This window comes from Eulemur rufifrons, chromosome 5 (assembly GCF_041146395.1).
Source record: "Eulemur rufifrons isolate Redbay chromosome 5, OSU_ERuf_1, whole genome shotgun sequence".
NCBI classification, from domain to species: Eukaryota; Metazoa; Chordata; class Mammalia; order Primates; family Lemuridae; genus Eulemur; species Eulemur rufifrons.
Window position 1 is genome coordinate 5,834,940 of NC_090987.1, and position 24,632 is coordinate 5,859,571.

Here is a 24,632-nt window from a genome sequence, read left to right on the forward strand (position 1 = left end):
TTTCTGCATAACACAAAATAATGGCATAAAGAAAACCAAAATTAAACCAGAGAAAAACTGCAAACATATCTGACAAAGGACTAATTTCTGTAACATAGACTATATTGTCAGAAATCAATTAGAGAAAGGCAAACAATCCTACTATAAGCAAAAGAGCAAAATATATGAAGAAATAATTCACCCAAAAAGAATGACAAAAGGAAGAAGGCAAGAAAGAAATCAAGCAATCAAGAGAGGCAGAAAACAAATTCAAGCTGCCAATCAATACCCTAAAATATTCTCAATCCACTAATCACAAAGAAATTAAAAAATCTGGGAGTGATGGGAACTGTTCTGTATCTTGATTATGGCAATGTTTATATGACTTAATGTACTTGAAAAAATTCAACAAACTATATAACTAAAAAAGGTGATTTCACTGTATGTAAATCATATCACAATTTTTAAAATTAACCGGAAATTCAAACCAAAACAAGGTACCATTTTCACCTATGAGCTTGAAAGAGTTCAACCAGTAACACTTAATGCTGGGAAGGGTATCCCAAACTGGCCACTCATAACTAATGACTGAGGTATAAATTGGTACAACTTTGTAAAGGTTTATTTGAAAACATTTATCAAAATTTTAAATTCACATATGCATACGCTTTAACCAAGTAATTATGCTATTACTAATAATGTATCTTTTAGATATATACTCATGCCAAAAACAAAGACATATGGACAATGTTCCCTATAGCATTAATTTTCTTAAAAAAAGCTAACATTAGTTGATCATTGATCTGATATTGATAAATATAGGCATAAGTATGTGCCAGGCCTTGGTTTAAGCTTTCTGAATATATTGTGTCTCATTAATCCTTACAACCCTCCCTTGCAAGTCTGGTATTACGAACGAACCAGTATGGCACTGTAGAGCCAAACTGCTTAAGTTCATGTACTATATCCTAGCTTCACCATTTAATAATTATATGATCCTACAAATAACACAGGTTATATCACTCAGGTTAGTTGTGAGGTTTAAATGTGTTAATACATGTGATATCCTTAAAACAATGCCCAGCACGTATTAGGATATACAGGTATTTGCAGCTAGCAGTAGTATTGGTAGTAGCAGGAGTAGTAATATTCCCAGCATGTAGGTGGGGAAGCTGAGACATTAAGACACTTGCCTAAAATTACACAACTGATTCCAGATCCCACTTATCATTACACAAGACTTCAAATGCACAATTCATTTGGTTAAAATACAGAATTAACCTAAATATCAGTAAACAATATTACACACCAAAAATCAGTGATCTAGTTTAATTAATTATAATCAATACAATGAAATGTTAGGCAGATAAAGAAGGCTGTCCAAGATACATTACTGGAAAAAAGCAACCTATACAACAAAATGCAAAGATGATCCCACTGATGTAAATATTTATATGCCTAAAAGTGCACAGTAAATGTCTTTAAAAATATACAAACAACAGTGAATAGGAAAAGGGATTAGGAAGCCCATTTCACTTATTTTCTATGTTAGACCTTTTTATAAATATTGAGCAGGTTTTATGTTACTACAGAACCACCTCTCTACCCCATTACATGTTTTGGTAAAACCTTAGGTAAAATAAGGCAGTCTAGGTAAAAGAAACATAGCTATTTTTTCAGTCACTTGCTATCATGAAAAGCAGGACTATGATACCCTCAGGTCCAAAAGCATAAACAGCTTTCCTTAATCAATCTCCCCTAAGCCTTCCCAAACTGTTCCTCACTTTTAATCCCATGATGCAAACTATTCCCCTTCATGCCTTGCCTCATTCCACGCAACTCACACTCATTTCAGTATTTTGCTTCCCTCTTCAACAACTCAGACTCTTCCAGTGGCTGTTATCTATGGCCCCAGGAATACCCCTTATCCAGCAAACCCAGCTACTCGGGAAGCTGAGGCAGGAGGATCCCTTGAGCCCAGGAGTTCAAGTCTAGCTTGAACACAGCAAGACCTCTCCAACTCTTAAAAAAAAATTATATACAAAACATTACTTAAGAGCAAACATGACAAAAGTTAACAAATATGAAATAAAGACATTCCCACATAAAAAAAAAATTGAGTATGTTGCTAGCAGACCTGTCTTAATAAAAAATACCAAAAGGAAGTTCTTCAAATTCAAAAAATTCATTGCATTTGGTGATGACTGGAAATGGTAAATATGTAGGTTAATGTAAACTACTGTAAATATACTTTTTAAATCATTTCTTCTCTTCTTCAAAAGGTATGAGATTGTATAAGTCAATAATTATAACACTGTTGTTGAGGTTATAACACACAACATACATAGATGAAATATATGTGAATAACGATAAAAAGGAATGGGAGGAAAAGAAGACATTTGAAGACAAGTTTCTGTATTTCACCAGTATTAAGTCAGGATTATTTTGAAGTAAATTATGAAACGTAAAGACATGCATAGTGATCTGAGGCAGACCCACAAAAAAATTACTCAGAAAGTATTATTAAAAAATCAAAAAGCCAACAGAGGAATTAAACTAGTACACTAAAAAATATGCCCTTAACACAAAAGAATATAACAGAGGAACAAATACACAAAAAAATGAAATAAAATTTTAAAAAACAAAAGCAAAATGACAGATGTCAATCCAATGGTATCCTCAATTACATTAAATGTGAATGGACTAGACCCATTACTCCAGGAGGCAGTAAACTGTAGTCTACAGGCAAAATTCAGCCTATCACCCTTTCTGTATAGTTCACAAGCTAAAAATGGTTTTGATATTATTTAATGTTTGCAAAAATTTTAAAAGAATATTTTCTGGGGGGGATGGGGTGGGGGGAGGGGAGGGGTGCACACCTACATGATGAGTGTGATGTGCACTGTCTAGGGAATGGACACAATTGAAGCTCAGACTCAGGGGGATGGGGAGGCATGGGCAATGTATATAGCCTTATCTTTTGTACCCCCATAATGAGCTGAAAAACAAGAAATAAAAAAAAAAAAAAGAATATTTTGTCACATATGAAAACTATATAAAATTCAAATTTTAGTGTCCACAAATAAAAATTTTATTGGAACAAAGCCACACTCATTTTTTGTGTCTGTGGCTGCTTCCTCACTGCAATAAAGTTGCATCATTAAAAGGCTGTACAGCAGGCAAAACCTATTTTATTTACTATCTGACCTTTTATAGAAAAAGTGTGCTGACACCTGCCCTACTCAAAAAATAGACTGTCAGATTGAATTTTTAAAAAAAGAAATAACTACTTGTTGTCTACAACAGAGTCCCCTAATATGGAAAGATACAAATCACTTGAAAATAAAAAGATACAAAAAAAATCATGTAAATAGTAATCATGAGAGCTAGAATGGCTATATTAATACCTGACAAAACAGACCTTAAGACAAGTATTAATAGAGGCAAAAAGGGAGATATTTCAAAATAAGATGGTCAATACATAAGGGAGATACAGCAGTTTATGCATATGCACTTAATAAAACCCCAAAATGCATAAAGCAAAAGCTCACAGAATTGAAAGGAGAAACAGGCAATTCAATAGTATTGAAGATTTCAATGAGCTAATTCCAATAATTGACAGAACAAGTAGAAAACAGCAAGGATATGTAAGAGTTGAATGCTATCAACTAACTTGACCTAATTAACATTTATTTTTTCAAGGCTTCATTCTTTAGGATAGACCAAAACAAGTCTCAATAAATTTAAAAAGACTGACATTATACAAAGTATGTTCTCTGATCACAACGAAACTAAATTAGGTATCTACAGCAGAAACAAATCTGGAAAAACACCAATTCAGAAATTAACAAAACATTTTTAAATAACCCATAGGCCAAAGATTAAAAATCACAGGTGAAGTTAAAAAATACTTTGAACAAAATGAAAACAAAACATATACAAATTAATGAGATGCAGCTAAAGTAGTGCTTAGAAGAAAATGTGTAGCTTTAAATGCCTATATCAAAAAAGGTCTCAAATCAATAACCTAAGCTCTCACCTTTAAGAAATCAGGGCCGGGCGCGGCGGTGGCTCACGCCTGTAATCCTAGCACTCTGGGAGGCCGAGGTGAGCGGATCGTTTGAGCTCAGGAGTTCGAGACCAGCCTGAGCAAGAGCGAGACCCCATCTCTCCTAAAAATAGAAAGAAATTATATGGACAGCTAAAAATATATATAGAAAAAATTAGCCGGGCATGGTGGTGCATGCCTGTAGTCCCAGCTACTTGGGAGGCAGAGGCAGGAGGATCGCTTGAGCCCGGGAGTTTGAGGTTGCTGTGAGCTAGGCTGACGCCACGGCACTCACTCTAGCCTGGGCAACAGAGTGAGACTCTGTCTCAAAAAAAAAAAAAAAAAGAAATTAGAAAATGCAAGCAGAATAAAATAGTAACTGTTAGAGTGGAAATCAATAAAATGAAAAACAGAAAAGCAAACATTAATTAAAAAAACAATGAAACCAAAAGTTGGTTCTTTGAAAAGACAAAAGGAAAAATAGACAAATCTTTAAGCTAGACTAACAAAGAAAATAAGAGAGAGGACATAAATTAGCAAAATCAGAAATATCACCAACCCTACACAAATTTAAAGGATTATATAGGGATACTATGAATAACTTTTGACCAAGAAATTAGAAAACTCAAGAGGAAACTGACAAATTCCTAGAAAGATACAAATTACCAAATCTGACTCAAAAAGAAACAGACAATCTAAATAGACCTATAGCAAGAAACTGAATTGATAATTAAAAATCTCACCATAAAGGCCAGGTTCATGTGGCTTCACTGGTGAATTCTACCAAACATTTGAAGAAAAATTAATACAAATCTTCCACAAACTCTTTTGGGTAAAGAGAAGGAAGGAACACTTAGCAAGTCATTCTGTAAGGCCAGTATTACCCTGATACCAAAGCCAAAGACATCACAAAAAAACTACAGGTAAATATCTATTATGTACGATTAACACAAAAATCCTTAAAATATCAGCAGACTGAATTCTGCAACATATAAAATGTACTAAATACTTTAACAAAGTAAAATTCATCCAGGCTGGTTTAACATCCTTAATTTAACATCAATAACCAATTAATGTACTACAACATACTAATAAAGGGCGGGGGGGAACATGTGATCATCCTAATAGTTGCAGAAAAGCATCAGACAAAAGACAACACCCATTACTAATGATCAAAACCTTCAATAAGCTAAGAACAGAAGGAAACCTCCTCAAACTGATTAAGGGCAACTATGAAAAACCCACAGCTAACATCATACTTAGTGGTGAGGACTGAATGCTTAGCCCCTAAGACTGGGAACACGACAAGGAGGTCTGCTCTCACTATCTCTACTCAACATTGTACTGAAGGTTTGAGCCAGTGGAACAAGAAAGAAAATGCATACAGATTAGAAAGAAAGAAATGAAACTGCTTCTATTCATAGCTGACACAATTTTATATGTAGAAAACCCTAAGGAATTCACAAAAGAAAAACCTACAAGCCTACAAAAGTCAAACAATAATAAAACTACTGGCAAACAAACCAAAAATGAATTAAGAAAACAATTCCATGCACAAAGAATATAATTACTCAGAAATATATTTAACAAACAAAGTCAAGATTTGTATAATCAGAACCACAAAACAGTGCTAAGAGAAAGTAAAGCTGACAAATAATTAGAAATTACATGTTTATGAATTGGAAGATTCATTGACAAGTCATTCCTCAATGTATATAGAAATGCAATTTTGGAAAAGAAGGAAGTTAAACTACTCGATTTCACAAGTGTTTACAGAGCTTTAGTAATCAAGACAGCATGATACAGGCACAGAGACTGGCATATACATCAGTGGAACAGAATAAAGAGTCTATTATAGAAATAAACCTTTACATTTATTGCCAATTCATTTTCAAGAAAAGTGCCAAGACAAATTATTGCAGAAAGGACAGTCTTCTCACAATAAATGGTTTTAGGACAACTGGATAGCTAAAAACAAAAACTTAAACCCTTACCTCCCACCATATGTAAGAATGAAGTCAAAATGGATAATAAACCTAAATGTGAGCGCTAAAAAAATATAAAACTTCTAAGAGAAAATCTTTGTGCTCAAATCTTTGGTTTGAGCAGAAAGTTCTTAGACACAATACCAAAAGTACTAATACATAAAAGAAAAACTCAAGGTAGACTTCATTACAACTACAATTAAAAATGTTTGTGGGCCGGGCGCGGTGGCTCACGCCTGTAATCCTAGCACTCTGGGAGGCCGAAGTGGGCGGATCGTTTGAGCTCAGGAGTTCGAGACCAGCCTGAGCAAGAGCGAGACCCCATCTCTACTAAAAATAGAAAGAAATTATATGGACAGCTAAAAATATATATAGAAAAAATTAGCCGGGCATGGTGGTGCATGCCTGTAGTCCCAGCTACTCAGGAGGCTGAGACAGGAGGATCGCTTGAGCCAGGAGTTTGAGGTTGCTGTGAGCTAGGCTGACGCCATGGCACTCACTCTAGCCTGGGCAACAGAGTGAGACTCTGTCTCAAAAAAAAAAAAAAAGTTTGTGAGTCAAAACAAACCATTAAGAGAAAGATAAGCCACAGACTAGAGTACCTACATATCATATCTGACAAAGGATTTGTACCAAAAACAAATATATAAAGAACTCTTGGCCGGGCGAGGTGGCTCACACCTGTAATCCCAGCACTTTGGCAGGCCGAGGTGGGAGGATTGCTCAAGGTCAGGAGTTCGAGACCAGCCTGAGCAAGAGCGAGACCCTGTCTCTACTAAAAATAGAAAGAAATGATCTGGACAACTAAAAATATATATAAAAAAATTAGCTGGGCATGGTGGCACATGCCTGTAGTCCCAGCTACTCAGGAGGCTGAGGCAGAAGGACTCCTTGAGGGAGTTTGAGGTTGCTGTGAGCTAGGCTGACACCACGGCACTCTAGCCTGGGCAACAGAGCAAGACTCTGTCTCAAAAAAAAAAGTAAAAAAAAAAGAAAAGAAACTCTTACAACTGAATAAAACAAACCCAATTTTAAAAATAAGGAAAGACTTGAACAGACCTTTTACCAAAGACATACAAATGGCTAATAAGCATGTGAAAGTTCCTTAATATTATCAATCATTCAAAATGTAAATTAAAACCACAAAAAATACCACTACACACCCACTAAAATGACAATACCAAGACAAAGGCAACAATGCAGAGAAACTGGAAACCTCATACATTTCTGGTGGGAACGGAAAGTGGGTTGGCTTTTAAACAAAATTTTTCCTTTTTCCCTATTGTGGGAAAGCAATGATTAAAATGCATGGCAAAATATATAGAACAAAAAAACCCATTATGATAGGGCAGGTACATTACAGACCCCTAGAAATCACTCCACAATTCATTATAGATCATCTTGTTTCTTTCCCTTTCTTTTTAAACAACTGCGTGGTACTTGCACTTGTACTTTTTATCCTTTCTGTAGTATCTGAGGAATAGGAGTTTCTCATTTTAGTCAAGTTTATCAGTTTTCCTTTATTATTTGCCCCTTCTATTTTCTTAAGTAATTCTTCTGACACTGAAATCCTATGTTCTCCTGTATTTCCCATAAAAAAGTACTGAGGTTTTGCTTTTCACATTTAAATCCTTGATTAATCTAGTACTAACTCATGTGTGAGGCAGGGATTAATTCACATTTGCCATACAGATAACTAATTGGTTCAACATTCGTAGAAAAATATTTACCCTAAGAATCAAAGAAATATAAATTAAAATAGTAACGGTATTTTTTATAAGTCAAATCAGCAAAGATTTTTCTAAGTGATGATATTCACTGTTTGAAAGTGTCTTAGTAGTTGTGAAAAGTAATTTGGCAATATTCAACTCTTAAAAATAATCATACTCTTTGACCTGATAGCTATTTTTATAAATGATGGAAGCATAAAAACGTTCCCTGCGTTATTTATGATAAAAAATAAATTTCAATTAAAAAAATCAGAAACATGCTAATTTCCAACAGTATGAGAACAGTAAACAAAATCCTTGCACATTTACACAATGGAACTTTAGAGAACCACTAAAATTGATATTTATACAGAGTTATAAATAACATGGGGGAAAAGTCCATATTGTTCATTTGTTAAATGCAAAAACACAGGAAACAAAATTATATGTAAAGTGTGGTCTCAACTATGTAGAAATAGGGAGGGAAACTAGACCAGAAAGAAGTAGAGCAGAACTGTTAACTGGATGGCAGAATTCTTTGCAAATATTATTTTCAATACTTTATTTTTAAAATATTCTATAATGAACATGGTACTATTTTCATAAAGTCCGTGAGCTTATGTTCTTTTTAAAAAAATGTTTAATTATTATGAGTACATAGTAGTCAGATATATTTACAGGGTACATGTGATGTTTTGATACAGGATGTGAATTAATCAGATCAGGGTAATTGGGGTATCTATCACCGCAGGCATTTATCATTTCTTTGTATTTAGAACATGCCAATTCCACTCTTTTAGTTATTTTAACGTATACTCTAATTTATTGTTGATTATAGTCACTTTGTTGTGCTCTCAAACACTGTTTACTCTATCTATTTTTGCACCCATCAGCCATCCCCACTTTATCCCGCCTCTGCACTACTCTTCCCAACCTCTAGTAACCATCATTCTACTCTGTCTCCATGAGACCAATTGTTTTTAATAGTTAGCTCCCACATATGGGAACCTTCTAGACTTGTCTTTCTGTGCTTGGCTTATTTCACTTAACATAATGTTCTCCAGTTCCATCTATGTTGTTGCAAATGGCAGGATTTCATTCTTTTTATGGCTATGTAATATTCCATTGTGTATAACAATTTCTTTATCCATTTATCTGTTTTATTCATTGTTAAATTTTTTTTTTTTTTTTTTTTTTTTTGAGACAGAGTCTCGCTTTGTTGCCTGGGCTAGAGTGAGTGCTATGGCGTCAGCCTAGCTCACAGCAACCTCAAACTCCTGGGCTTAAGCGATCCTACCGCCTCAGCCTCCCGAGTAGCTGGGACTACAGGCATGCGCCACCATGCCCGGCTATTTTTTCTATATATATTTTAGTTGGCCAGATAATTTCTTTCTATTTTTAGTAGAGACGAGGTCTCGCTCTTGCTCAGGCTGGTCTTGAACTCCTGACCTTGAGCGATCCACCCGCCTCGGCCTCCCAGAGTGCTAGGATTACAGGCGTGAGCCATCGCGCCTGGCCTGTTAAATTATTTTTTAAAAAGGAATGGCTGAGTAAATCCATCAATTTAAAGCAAAATGCAAGGCCTTTTCTTGGTTTTCAGTGACACCATGACAGTCAAACAAAAAAATAAATCAGTAGATAAGACTACTGTTTTATTTTGTTCTTTTTTGCTTTAGTCTCCTCTTTCTCCTCACCTGCCCAAAATAACATTTTGCAAATCTGACTTAAAAATTTTTGTATTGGTATAGTCAGAGACTAGCCTTAAATATTCAGTCTAAATGACAAGAGTGATAAACCTATCAGCTTTTTAATGTCCCTCTTCTACCTTTATTCAGCTTATATTCCACAATTAACCACTGTAATCATTTCCTTGCAATATACTTCAATTCCCTTCCTCTGCTCTTCCTCTGAAAAACTCTCTTGGCAAAACCACAACATTGGTTCAACATGACTATGTCTACATCACACCTACAACCCATACAGTTGAATTTGGCTGGAGAAAAACAGAACCACTCTGATAGGTTCATCTCATGTTATATTAACGACCATGAACAACCTCAGGTAGATCCTTAATGATGCCTGGAAATCAAACTACATTCCCTGGTCCATTCCTCTCTCTTTCCTTGCCAACCATTTCATACCCTCCCTCTTTCCTCCCACCTGTAACACTTACTCCCAAACTTAGGGCATAGCCCAGTGTCCTATTTCACTGAGAAAAGGAAGGACACCAGGAGACTTTAGACACTACCACCACATGTACCAACTTACCAACATCTGTTTCTACATCCACTCTATCCTGTACCTTTGTAAAACCACCTCACCCTCCACTTGCACACTTCATCTCCTGACAATCTCCCCTCTCTATTGCTTCATTCTTAAAAATGTTATCTCTCATATATAAACAAACTTGTCTTGACTCCACTTTCCTCACCAGCTACAGTCTTATGTCTCTAATTCCCCTTGCAGCGAAACACCCCAGAATTGTATGTATCTACACCTACAATTCCACACCTACAATTCCTCTCCCACTTTCTCTTATGCCCACACCAAAGCCTTCTCAACCACCATCACACAGAAGCTGCTCTTGTCAAGGCCACCAATGGTGCCCACATTGCAAATCCAGCATCAATTCTCAGTCCTTATCTTAGAGGCTATATTTCACATAGCTGACTACTTCTTTCCCTTGATATAAAGTATTACCTCTTTGCTACAAGCACACCACTCTCTCATGGTTTTCTTCTCAGACTCCTTTGCTAGTTAGGTTCCCTGTGACCTCTTTATGGTGGAGCACCCCAGCACTTGGACTTTGGTCACCTCTTTTCCATCTCCACTCACACCTCTCGGTAATTTCACTAATCTCATGGCAATAAATAGCATCTACGTGCCCTCCACTCCCAAATTTCTATCTTCATTTACAGACTAGTTATATTCAACTCCTTGACACTGCACTTCTGATGTCTTGATAAGGTATCTGAAATTTAACATGTACAAAACTAAACTCTGGATCATTCCCACCCACCCAAAAACCTGCTCTCCTTGCAGGCTTTCCCATTTCCATTTATGGCTACTCCATTCTTCCAACTGCTCAGAACAAAACATTTGGAATCATCCTTGGCTCCTTTCTCCCATACCTCACATCCAATATGTCATGAGATCCCAATCTCAGCTACCTTCAAAACATATGCAGAATCCAACCACTTTTTACCACTACACAGCTCCAAACTACTGTCCTCTCTTACCTGCATTACCGCAGCAGCCTCCTAATTAGTTGTCTTGCTCTCTTCTTTTACTACATACCTCCCCAGTCTATTCTCAACATGGCATTGGTGCTCAGGAGCAGATGCTGACACTCTGGCTACCGCTACTACCTGAATGATAAGGTCCTTTATCTCTGACCTAGGGGTCTCATGTTTTCTGCCAGTATCCAAGAAACCGTTAGCCTGCATGTAGGGTAAAATCTCAAACCTTCCACAGTTCCTAACAACTACATGCAAATAAAAATAACTGAAACATAATTAATGTAACACAATTGTTTTGACTTCCTTCAGGGTCTCTATATCTTACCACAGTAAGCTCAAGCTCTACTTTAAAAAGCAATATGAATATCTGCATGGCTACAAAGGTGGATAAAAAATTTAAATACAACCAAGTTAAGAAAAATGAACTTAAAGTTGCCATATGATTTTAAATTGAATAACCTAAGAATGAATTTACATTTATAGCAAAAGTTCTGATAAATTCTCAAGTTATTCACTCTTGACTTTGTAGGCTATTGACACAAAATATGGGGTATCACTAGCCTACATTTGTTGGGTGACACTGAGTGAATCTCCACATAAAATAAAAGGGTGCAGGGGTTCACGCCTGTAATCCTAACATTCTGGGCAGCCAAGGCCAAAGGATTCCTTGAGCGCAGGAGTTTGAGACCAGCCTGAGTAAGAGCGAGACCCCATCTCTATTTAAATACAAAAATTAGCTTGGCGACGTGGCTATACTCGCATCTACTCGGGAGGCTGAGGCAGGAGGATCACTTGAGCCCAGGAGTTTGAGGTTGCAGTGAGCTCTGATGATGCCACTGCACTCTACCCAGGGTGACAAAGTGAGACCCTGTCTCAAAAAAAGAAAAAAAAAAAGGATTAATCTGTAAATCACGTTCAGTTCTAAAAATATCTGATTCAATGAAAATAATAAAAATATGAACAGACACTTTGATGTTTAATCTGCAATGAATAACTTTTAGGTGAGCATTTCTAAACATCCTTCACTATAACTGTGTTATAAATTGAATATAAAACAAATGTTCATAACTTCAATCATCTAAAAATGTTAACGAGGCTGGCTTATAAGAATTGATTAATGAAATGAGTATTCACCTCTCCTTAATTTTTTTATTCAGATTTTAACAGGTTGCCTTTTAAAAGTAGTACACCTATATATATCAATTCACCATTGTCTTTGTGTATACACAGTTATCCCTCAGTATCCACAGAGGATTGATTGGTTCCAGGACCTGTTGCCGATACCAAAACCGGAAGATGCTCAAGTCCCTGATATAAAATGGCACAGTATTTGCATAGAACCCATGCACATCTGTATACTTTAAATCATTTCTAGATTATGTATAATACCTAATACAATGTAAATATTTATTTGTTTTTTTTATTCTGTATTATTTTGTATCATTGCATTATTTTTATTGTTGTATTATGTTTTCTTGTTTTTTTCCTGAATATTTGCTATCCAGGATTGGTTGAATCTGTGGACACAGAACCCACAGATACAGAAGGCCAATTGAACGTATTAAATTTCTAATACACAGATTTTTCCACCAGTCTAGGCACTTACCAATTCAAAAAAATGCAGTATAATAAGAAATATTTGGTCTTTGTCCCCATTTCCTGGCACAGATCTCCTAAACCCTTGGAATTTCCTGATAGAAGTATCTTTTGTTATTCAGAACAAGCCCCTTTCAATCACTCTACAGTCTATGCTAATGTGGTGATTTAGAGTGGGGCTCCCAGAGAGCTCCTCAGGATGGGGCAGGTCACCTGAAGGACCAAGTAATTAGAGTGTGGGAACTTTCAGCCCCATCCCCTAACCTGGAGAGGTAAGAGGAGGGTTGGAGATTGAGCTCTATACAAACTCTTTAACAACTAGACTGCGGAGCTGCTGAACACGAGGGCTGGGAGGGTGCCCCCCCCCCCCCCCCCCCCGCAAGAGGGTATGGAAGCTCCACATCACCCCCATACTTTGTCCTACGCATCTCTTCCATTTGGCTGTTCCTGATCCATATCCTTCATAACAAACCAGTAAATGTAAATAAAGTGTTTTCCTGAGTCCTAAGAGTGGTTCTAGCAAATTATCTAATCTGCGGAGGAAGAGGTTGTGGGAGCCTGATTTATAGCCAGTCTGTCTGAAGTACGAGTGACCCAGGACTTGCGACTGGCATCTGAAATGGAAGCAGTCTTATGGGACTGAGCCCTTAACCTGGGGGGTCTCTGCTAACTCTGGGTAGTGTCAGAACTGAAATGAATTGTTGGACACCTAGCTGTCAGGTTGGAGAATTGGTTGTTGTTGCAAACAAATCAAAAGGAATAAATCAGCCATTTATCTTCACTTTGTGTACCTGGCTGGGGTCTCTTATAAAATAATTATACATTTCAACAAATTAATAGTTTTCTCAGTCTTAAATCAGGGGAGATTTGGGCAGTATTGATAAAGGAAATCATTCACACATCGAAAATGCAGCACCCCAACTTATTAAGATCCTTCATGACCCCTATATCCTCACCTTATTGGCTAAAGTATAATTACAGTTGACAGTTTAAAAGTATCTATTGTAATACTTTCTGGTATAATGGAAATATCTATTGTAATGCTTTCTGATATAACGCATCCTGACTTCTAGGATGAGAAATGTAAAATATTATTTTATATGTAGTTGTTTTAATACAATTCACTTATATATAACTGACAATTACAAATTAAAAGCCAATATTTAACATATTTTTTTTTTTTTTTTTTGAGACAGAGTCTCACTTTGTTGCCCAGGCTAGAGTGAGTGCCGTGGCGTCAGCCTAGCTCACAGCAACCTCAAACTCCTGAGCTCAAGGGATCCTGCTGTCTCAGCCTCCCGAGTAGTTGGGACTACAGGCATGCACCACCATGCCCAGCTAATTTTTTTCTATATATATTTTTAGCTGTCCATATAATTTCTTTCTATTTTTAGTAGAGATGGGGTCTCGCTCTTGCTCAGGCTGGATTAACATTTTAATAAATGTCAACAGAATTATCTCAGTTAAAAATATAGCAAGTTTCCTAAAAAAAAATCTCACCCCTTTCATTGCCCATGAAAAAAATATGACCTCACTAATTAAACTACCAAGTAGCTAAGATCCTTTGAGAAATTTTGACAAACTATGAACCTTTAAGTACGGTACAAAGACCACCTATGTTTCTATGTTTGCTGTTTTTGTTCTGGGGCAGGGGCACTGAATAAATAGTGCTTTGACAAAGTTCCTTCATCACTTTTCATTCTCATTAAGATTTAAGTCATTTGTGTATATATAAAAGCTCAAATGTATTCAACTAAAGCAAAAATTGTTAACTTCTGAAAGGCAGCTTGCATGTAAAAATAATTGAAAAGTAACACAACTGCTTTGACTGCTCTGAGCCTTTAGATCTTAACACAAGTTTCCATTTAAAAACCAATTTGTCAATTATTCAAGTGCTTTTGCATAGAACATGTAAGACTTTTTCATTCAGTTTGCATCAGAGAATATAAGCTTTCAGTTAAATTAATCTTTTCATCATTTTCTAAGATACAGCCAAATTAAGAATGGAGTTTTAGAATAGCACATTTGGGATACAAAAAGTAATCTATACAAGATTTATTATTAAATATATTAAGAGCCAATGTAAATTTCATTCATTGATCATTAACAGCTAAAGGGGATGTTGAAAAGCAATAATTAATAATATATCCCTAGGCAAATAATATAAAAATCTTACAAAATGGAAAAGATTGCTTACATTTTGAAATGATAATTTGAGTGTCAAAAGTAATCACTTATTATGGCTTCCGAAAGACGAGATCTCCTGATGCTTTTAAAATGGTCCAATTTAGGCCGGGCGCGGTGGCTCACACCTGTAATCCTAGCACTCTGGGAGGCCGAGGTGGGCGGATCGTTTGAGCTCAGGAATTCGAGACCAGCCTGAGCAAGAGCGAGACCCCATCTCTACTAAAAATAGAAAGAAATTATATGGACAGCTAAAAATATATATACAAAAAATTAGCCGGGCATGGTGGCGCATGCCTGTAGTCCCAGCTACTGGGGAGGCTGAGACAGGAGGATCCCTTGAGCTCAGGAGTTTGAGGTTGCTGTGAGCTAGGCTGACACCACGGCACTCACTCTAGCCTGGGCAACAGAGTGAGACTCTGTCTCAAAAAAAAAAAAAAAAAAAAAAAAGGTCCAATTTAAAATAATTCATGTTACCTACCACAGATCAACAGGCATTTCATAAATTAAATTAGAGCTCAGTGACAAAGATGCAGCTTCATGAAAGCACTGACTGAAAACACACTACCTTTACTTAAATATTAACTTGGTTTTCCCCCAAAATAAAGACTTTAATACTCATCAATGCTAGCAAAGTAAATAAGCAAACAAAAACTGTTTAAAAAGAAAAAAATTTTAGATGAGCTCCTGATTAAATATACACTTGTTTACCTTCATTATCCCCAAAAGGCACAGAAACAATGAAAACTGGGAAGCAAATTACAGCAGATGATAACAGTCTTACCTGGCTTAGACAAACTGGAGGAAATTGAAATCTAAGACTGCCAGAAGGGAAGACAACAAAAAACCAGCCTGAAAAAAGGTATCACTAATCTGAAACAAGAGTCAGATGCTATTTTTTTAAAAAGAGGGGGTACGGACAACAGAAAACAAAAACTCCCATAACCGAAATTAAAGATTCAATGAAAGATAATTTGAAGAAACCGCCCCCCCAAAAAAGAAAAAAAAAAAACTGACAAAATTTGAGAGAAAAAGTAAGCAAATATATCAATCCAGGAGTTTCAGACGGGGCAAAAAAGAAAGAAAATGAAAGAGAAGAAATTATAAATGATATTTTTAAAATTTTCCTAGAACTCAAAAACACCAGATTGAAAGGATCCATGGAATGCTCAGTACTGTAATAAGGCAAACCATGTTGAAATTTGAGTATTTAGTAGATAATAAATACAAAGGTCCCAAAAAGCTTCTAGGAGAGAGAAAGAAAGGACATGATACGCAAATGTCTGGGAAACTGGTGGCAACTGACTTTACAGTAACACAGAAAGCCAGAAGATGATGGAGCAATGCCTCTAAAACTCCAAGAGAACATTACTTTCAACTATGACACCCATTTACAGTTCAATGACTCTCCTTGTACTTGTTAACATTTCTTGGCATCCTTGCAGGGGCCTATGACTGGTTCTGGCCAGCGGACTGTCAGAGTGTGACCTGTAAGAACAAGAACACCTGCATCTGCCACGGGAACCACAGGTGAAAGCAGACAGGGTCCAGAGGGAGAGGCCAGGAGGAGCCAAAGCCTACTGCAGACTTCGTGAAAGCAAGATACGGACCTCATTTGTGCACTGAGATTTCAGAGTTAATCTGTCACTGCCAAATAACCTGCTCTATCCCAACTAAAATGTTAACTCTGAATTCTACACAGAGCCAGGCATAAACCAAATACTTAGATCATAGACATTTTCCGATACGCAAAGTCTCAAAGATATATTTCTCCCATTATCTTTCTCAGAAGTTACTAAGAGGATGAGCTCCATAGAATCAAGGAAGTAAACTAAGAAACAGAAAATAAGGAACCTCACACAGGAAAGAAAAGATTTCCTAGGCCGATGATACAGGCTCCTGCTGTTCACTCTGGTTTAGATACTGTCCTTGTTCTGTATCTTTCCCCAGTCAAACATAGGTTACCCTCCAAGAGGCAGCTCAACTGTAATATCCTCCATGAAGACACAAATCCAAATTCCCCAGCTCTCAGGATTCAATTAAAACATCTGGCATCAATGACAAGAAGAGTTGCTACAACAGACTCTGAAATCTACTAGCAATATGATCTGTAGCTGTGGGCAGATTACACAACCATTTAGTCCCAACTTCCTCATCATCTGTGTAAGGATGAAGATATAGTCTACAACAAGCGTAAAGTTCTAGCTCTAAAATGCAGAAATTCTGCAAATGCATAAAACCACTAAAATCCTAATAGAATTCTACACACTGGTACTTGTTACATATTGTCTGTAATATTTGATAATACTGTTATTCCCTAAATACAGAAAGAAATTTTAAACACTACTTTTTTAACTTTAAAAGTAATGTCAACAGATGAACATGCCTATTGACAGAGGGATGGTAACATTCCATTTAAATATATTTAAAATCAAAATTAAGCTTTAATAATAAACACTATTATAAACATTAAAACAAACTTTACACAAGGAAAGTAACATACATACAAAGTAATAAATCTATCAGTTAGAATTCATCTTGCTTTAAAAGTTTAAAAAACCCTGTTGCTTCAACCATCCAGCATTTTATTGGTGTGGTCAGAATAATGTCTACCACAAAAATCACTGTAAGTACACCTTAAGCAGCACCAAATAATTGGCTGTCTAGAGCAATCAATGAATATACCTTGTCTAGATAATTCCAGAGATATTTTAAGCACAGTGTGTATATTAAATGTAATCTCATGCTGTCACAAACTGCTGTATATAGTCGGATGCCCCTCCAGATGACCAAATTTACCTGTTGGAAAATTTCAAGATGGCACAGAGACACCATTAGGGTTCACTTTGTTCAGATCACTGTCTGCCTCCCAGGCTTCCAGATACATCCTGTGTTCTCCTCTTGCTTTTCTTCTCTATACTCAAGAGTCCACTGCTAGGGAAAATGGGATAATTACCCCCAAACAGTCTTCAAGTGTGATGCCCTTTTAATAATTTTAAGAAAATATTTTAGTACGATGGCTATTAAGAGTGATAAAACATTATCAGAACAAACATCAGAGCAGAAGGTTCTGCAGAGAAGGCAAAGTACAGTACCTTTTTGTTCTAGATCTCCCACCAATCAACTGCAACGACCCCCACAAACAGCTGAACAACACAATCACTGCATGAGCTTGTGATGACTGTGACAACTTGTAATCCTTACCATTCAAGTAGCCTGCATCACCACTCATACTACCGCAGACTCCCGTTAGTTTTCCTCTTCTGTTTCCCTTTTTTTACCCCTTTGGTCTTACACCCTTTCCCACACTAGGCTTCCTTAACAAGAAAACCCAAGTCTTACACAGATATTGCTGCTTAATCAGAATACTCCTTTTGACTAATCATAGTATCTTTAATTATTAGTATTAGCACTTATTATATTCCAGGCACTGAACTAATACACTTACATTCATTATCTCATTTAATTTTCACACCAACTCTGAGAAAAACATTATTATTATTTTATAGTTAAAGCCAAAAAAACTTAAAGTTAAAAAAAATAACCTATAGAATCCAAGCAAGTGCTGAAATTAAAACCTAGATATCACACCTGTAATCCTAGCACAGGAGGCCAGAGTTCAAGACCAGCCTGAGCAAGAGCAAAGACCCCATCTCTACTAAAAATAGAAAGAAATTAGCTAGACAACTAAAAATATATAGAAAAAAAATTAGCCAGGCATGGTGGCGGTGCATGCCTGTAGTCCTAGCTACTCGGGAGGCTAAGGCAGGAGGATTGCTTGAGCCCAGGAGTTTGAGGCTGCTGTGAGCTAGGCTGATGCCACAGCACTCTAATCCAGGCAACAAAGTGAGACTCTGTCTCAAAAAAAAAAAAAAAAAACCCACAACAACAAAAACCTAGATATCTGCATCCCCATGAGAGACTACCTTCATTAGTTACTACTGAAGTCTTCTAGGTCTCTGGCTTTTCTAATTTCAAATGAGTTTTTCCTTCTTGCTTAATTCTACATCAGAAAGCTGAAGATGCCAGGAGGTTCCACATAACAGAGCTTTTATTTTACTAAGCTACGTAAGCTAATACTAAGGGAAATGTGCTTTGGAATGGTTACTTTCCACACACTATAAATAACTATACTTCCAGAAGTGATGAAGATTTGTGCATCTACACTATAAGTCAGTCTGGTACATGAGTCAACTCAGACACACATTATGGCTCTACAGGTAGACAGTTCTAAATGTGGAGCAGTTTGGGTCATGTAATTACAAGGACTTTGGTTTTATTAGCACTGTGATTTATTCTGCTAGCAGATCAGCTCCAGCAGGGATAAACAACACAAAACACCAACAGCTTTCTAAGATCTATACAGCACGTCTTTGCCTTTAATGTACAGATAACAATATGAAACTACAAGTAGTTTTTTAAACACCACATCCCTACTCGGTGGCCAGGCCTGGCGGATGTGTTAGGGATACAAAAGAGAAAGACCACAGTAGGCATTCTGGTATCATGGAACTTATACAGGAGGGGAGGGGGAAATGAACCAGGCTATAATAAATGTGATGAAGGAAACTTACCAGTTGATTACTTGGGATTAATGAAGGAGCTATAAGGTAGTCAAGGAAGGCTTCTCCGAGGTGGTGGCGTGGTGTTAAAGAGCTAAGAATGAATCAACCACTGGGAGAACCACTGAAGGACATGTAGGCAAACAGAACTACCACATCAATGGTGGGAGAGGTGCAGGAAGCAGCTTAAAATGTTGAGGAAGAAAAAGGCAAGGCCATAACTCTGCAGTAAGGCCAAGCAGGTCATTCAAGATGAGCTGTAGAACTAGGCTGAAATGAAACGGCATTTCAGAACTAGGCAGAAATCTTATGGTTGATGGTAAAGAGTTTGGATTTTACTTTAAATAAAATATATACTCCCTACAACTCTGAGATGGATTATTATCTCCATTTTAGCCCCATATGAGCAATAAGACTCAGAGGGGATATAAAACCCATTCAGGGTCACAGAGCTAGTAAATGCATGCTCGAACACCTCCAAAATATCCTCTGTGCAATGGGGGAAGTGAACTCTTAAATGACTTTACCTAAGTATGTCTATTCTTGAAACATCAACAAGACCAACAGCCACCTAAAAACAATTGTCCCAATGAAGTAAAATCTAATGTTTGTGTGGATCAGTGAAAACCCTGAAGTCAGTTTAAGTAAAGATGCCCTCAGTCTTAAAGCCTTCACTACTTACTAGCTAAATCAACATGCCGAACATATTAAATTACCCGTTAAAACACTAGTGACAATTTCACTCTCAAAACAATATAAAACATGTTCCATTGTTGTTTCTCTTTTAATACCCGAATATTTTGATCAATCTAATCATATAAAAAAGTTTCTCCTTTTTATGACATATGCTGGTATTAGATATTTCTTCTTTGTAAAAGGAATAATTTTACAAAAGTACTCAGACACCAAAGATGTAAGTGCCATTTCCAGAACTGGAAGAGGTCAGGGATGAGGACAAAGAGCTAAAATAGACAATCTTCACTTCCTATAAAGGATGCAACAAACAGAAAATGGCAAAAGGTGACCTTCTTACCTCTAGCTCATTTACTTACCTGCCCTTATTAAGCATTAAAATATGGTGTATACATATCCATTAGCTACACTAGATTATATGTAACTGTGTATCATCCCATTTCTCATGATAGCATATTTATCAGAGACAATAACAGTAATTGCCACAAATTCAGAAATGGGCGTAACATTTCCCCCTTTTTCAGAGTACAGGTGCTCCTCAACTTAACAACAGGGTTACCTCCCAATAAACCCATCATAAATTGAAAATATCAAGTCAAAACTTTTTTTTTGAGACAGAGTCTCGCTCTGCTGTGTTGCCCAGGCTAGAGTGCCATGGCGTCAGCCTAGCTCACAGCAACCTCAAACTCCTGGGCTCAACCGATTCTCTTGCCTCAGCCTCCTGAGTAGCTGGGACTACAGACATGTGCCACCATGCCCCGATAATTTTTTTCTATATATATTTTTAGCTGTCCAGATCATTTCTTTCTATTTTTAGTAGAGACGGGGGTCTCGCTCTTGCTCAGGCTGGTCTCGAACTCCTGACCTCGAGCCATCATTCCTCCTCAGCCTCCCAGAGTGCTAGGATTACAGGCTGGAGAATCACTTGAGGTCAGGAGTTCAAGACCAGCCTGGGGCCGGGCGCGCGGTGGCTCATGCTTTTAATCCTAGCACTCTGGGAGGCTGAGGCGGGTGGATCGCTCGAGGTCAGGAGTTCGAGACCAGCCTGAGCAAGAGCGAGACCCCGTCTCTATTAAACAATAGAAAGAACTTAACCGGACAACTAAAAATATATAGAAAAAATTAGCCGGGCATGGTGGCACATGCCTGTAGTCCCAGCTACTCTGAGGCAGTAGGATTGCTTGAGCCCAGGAGTTTGAGGTTGCTGTGAGCTAGGCTGATGCCATGGCACTCTAGCCAGGGCAACAGAGTGAGACTCTGTCTCAAAAAAAAAAAAAAAAAGAGGAACGTTAAAAAGAATAACTTTTCAGCTCCAAAGCAAGACTGGAGAAAAACACAGGAAAGCGAAATGACTAGAAATCCAGTCAGTACAGCAGAGCTTTTCCACCCGACACCCCAGTCAGTGGCACCCAAATCCCTTCCCTGCCACTCCCTGCAGGTGGCCTGCCAAGAGAGGGCATCAAGTGACGCACTGAGGGTTTGCCCTTGGGGGGGAGGCAGTGTTTAAGGCCAGCCTGCCTTCCACTATAAGGGAAAGTGGCAAGGCCACGGACTTGCTACCAATTCAGAGAGTATTTAAAAAGATAATAATAAAAATAAAAGAGAGAAAGTGTTTCAAAAGAGATGCTGAATGAAGTCCTAAAAATTTTAGAGCAAAAATCCTGGTGAATAACCTGGCTGATCCTTACCCAGGCCACAAAGTGGAAAGCACTTGCCAAACTCCAGATAATAAATTATTCTACCTTATCAAGTCCACTGTCCACGAGCCAGCTTCCTCCAAGACAACACGAAAGGATTAGGGAGGGTGATGGGATCGAAGGGCTAAGGTCACATATTTTGTTTAGAGCAGGCACGGATATGGAACCTCACCATATCCACGCATGCAGGATGAGGAGAAATTAGCACAGGGGAAAGCATCACAGACTACTTGTTTTGGGTTTTGTGAAAACTGGTAAGAAATGCCATTTAGGTTTTTAAATAAGGCTGACTCTCCACAGCACTAAATATTCCATTTAAAATTCATTCATTCAAATAAGCTAAGCGGATTTCATGTTGTGAGTTGGTGGCATTAAAAAAAAAGGCAAAATAAATTGCTGCCTACTATGGTTGAGAACATGTCAGACATTTCATCTTGAGACAGAAGTTTACTTTTGTTTGATTACAAACGTATCTTTATTCCAAGAAGACAGTAAATTAAAAACGTATTTAGGAAACGTTTACAGTGTTTTAACTCACGTTATTACTGTAATTTGTATTTTCTCCATCCTGGTGCACAGCAGCATGTTGCCTCATGTGGGTAGCTGTGCAAGAAGTATCTGCTGGACTGAATTCGATGTTATTTATCTCACTACCGGAAACCTGAGTTCTACATCATGCTCCCACCTGGCCCTTGATTCCAAAGAGTGGGGATGGGAAACCCAAATTTCACATTCCGACTAAACGTTAAATTCGCATACACATTACTGCACACATTCCAAGTTTTGTGCCAGGACCTGCCACTGAGAAACGTCAATAGTTCTGCTACATGAGCCACAATGGTGTACCTGAAGTTGCCAACTCCTGAAGCCAATTGAAAATTAAGGCCTGTCTCGGTTCCAAGAGCAGTTTAAAATTCCACCATCCTACATTTCCCAGAACCGTGTAAGTAAAGGCTATCCGGCAGCACCCTCACATGTAGAACAGACTAGAGTCCCGGCCAGCACTTTAAACATCGTCCCCAACACGACCTCACGGTGGGGCGAGGGCCGCGGCGGAGTCCCCGCCGATTCCCCGCGCCGCAGCCCCGGGCCCGTCTCGCGCCTGCGGCCTCCCCGCGCCCCCGGACCCCGAGCCCGGCAGGTCTGAGGCGGGGGTGGAGGGCAGAGCGGTGCAGGCCCCGCGCCGCCGCCCAGGCCTCGCCGAGCCCCGGCCTCTCCCGGACGAGCTGCGGGCAACAAAGGCGGCGGCCTCGGCCCGGCGCGCCGCGGCCGCAGAGGCCGAGGGGTCGGGAAGTGCCGCCCGCGGCCGCGCAGGCCTCGGCCCTCCACGGACCGCCGCTCCCCCGGCCCGGCCGCCGCTCGTTTCCCCGCCCCGACTCTGGCCTCCGGCCCCCGCCCGCGGACCCGCCGAGCCGGCGCAGGGCCTCGCGCTGACCCAGACTCTCCGCTGCAGCCCCGCGCCCGGCGGCCTCCCCGGCCCAGCCCGCGCCGGATCCGACCCCCGCCCCCCAGAGGCAAACAAGCCTCGTGGCCAAGCACTGGGGCTACGGAGAAAAGGGAGGCCGAAAGCGAAACCCAGACCCTGCCTCCTACTCGGGCTCCTCAGACGCTCACCCGGCGGCGGCCCTGCTCCGCTTCCTCGCCCAGCGCCGGCGCGACTGCCGCGCCAGTCCTCTCGTCGCTCTCTGGCAACTCCTCCTCCCGCCTCCTTCCTCCTTCTCCTCCAGGAGGGGCGCGCGGCCGCGGCGCCTCGGCCCGAGTGGAGAGCGGGTGCGGAGGAGCCGAGCGGGCCGCCCCGCGCCCACTCCTCGGGCCCGCGGCGCAGGCGGGGCGTCAGGGCGCGAAGCGGGCGGGGCGGGGCGGGGGCGCGGGGGCCGCGCGGGGCGGGCACGTGGGGGGCGGGGGGCGGTGTCCAGGCGCTGGGGTGGGGATGGGGGGTCGCTAGGCCGGGGGTCGTGGGGCGGGCGGGGCGCGCTGCCGGATCCGGGCTGGGGGCGGGGTTCCAGCCGCGTCCCCGCCCGGCGTCCCACCGCCGGTGCCCGCGGGCGGCCGGTCTTTGGCGCCCAGCCGCTGCTCTTGTACTAGTTCTCGCTTTTGTGCCCCCCCTTCTTGGGGTGGCCTTGGCTAACGCCGAAAGGAAACTCTCCTCGGCCCTCTGGCCCCTCGGACTTGCTCGGCCCCCGCCGTCCCCTCGCCCCTGCGGCCGGCGGCAGGACCCTCGCACTGCCGAGGTCCACTCAGCTCGCGGGGGACCCCGGCCTGTCCCGCAGGGAGGGCGGGACCGAGGACAGCCGCGCTCGCATCCTGTGCGGAGCCACGAGGGGGGAAGCCTTCTCCGCACCTTCTCTAGCAGAATCGTGAAAATTGCTCTTAAAAAAAAAAGTATTTCTTGTTTCCAGCTATCTACTTTTACCTTTAGAAGGGTCATTTTTAGTGAAGTTTTATACAAGTAATTAATAGTTTACTATTGTTTGTGCCACTGAATTCCGAGGTAGTGTGATAGAAATTTGTACGTTGGTAACTCGACGCATTTCTTTAGAAATTGGCTGATTGTGGTACTAATGCATAGCAGTACCAGAAAATGTGATTTTTGCCCATGAGAATCAGCAAGAAAATTTTTATTTCTCTTTTGATGAAAAATGATTAAAGGTGAATATCATTAGTAACCTCAATAAAGCTGGAAGAGGGGAAGATAAATGTTCAAATCTAGCTTTAGAATTGTTGTGGACTTTAAAACTTGTGTTTCTTGAATAGTATGGACCTTTTTAAAAGAAAACTGAAAGTACAAAGAAATAAGGCTAGGGAAAAAAGTCTTAAAATTTGCTCGTGTGAATTTATACCTGAATTATATCTCAATAAAGCTATTAGTTAAAAAAAAAAAGTTAAATAACAGTAATTGATCTTGTTTCCCACAAGTGTCCACGATACAAGACTCATCTA

General features: G+C 39.5%; 1 protein-coding gene across 1 annotated transcript in view; it reads right to left on the reverse strand.

Moving 5' to 3' along the window:
* The window catches only part of SOCS6 (suppressor of cytokine signaling 6), a 33,963-nt gene extending 10,466 nt beyond the window's left edge, over nt 1–23,497 (reverse strand). Inside the window, exon 1 of the mRNA XM_069467874.1 lies at nt 23,307–23,497. The gene's annotated coding sequence lies outside the window, so the exon portion shown is untranslated. The remainder of the gene's footprint in view (nt 1–23,306) is intronic.
* Nucleotides 23,498–24,632: the final 1,135 nt, after the last annotated feature.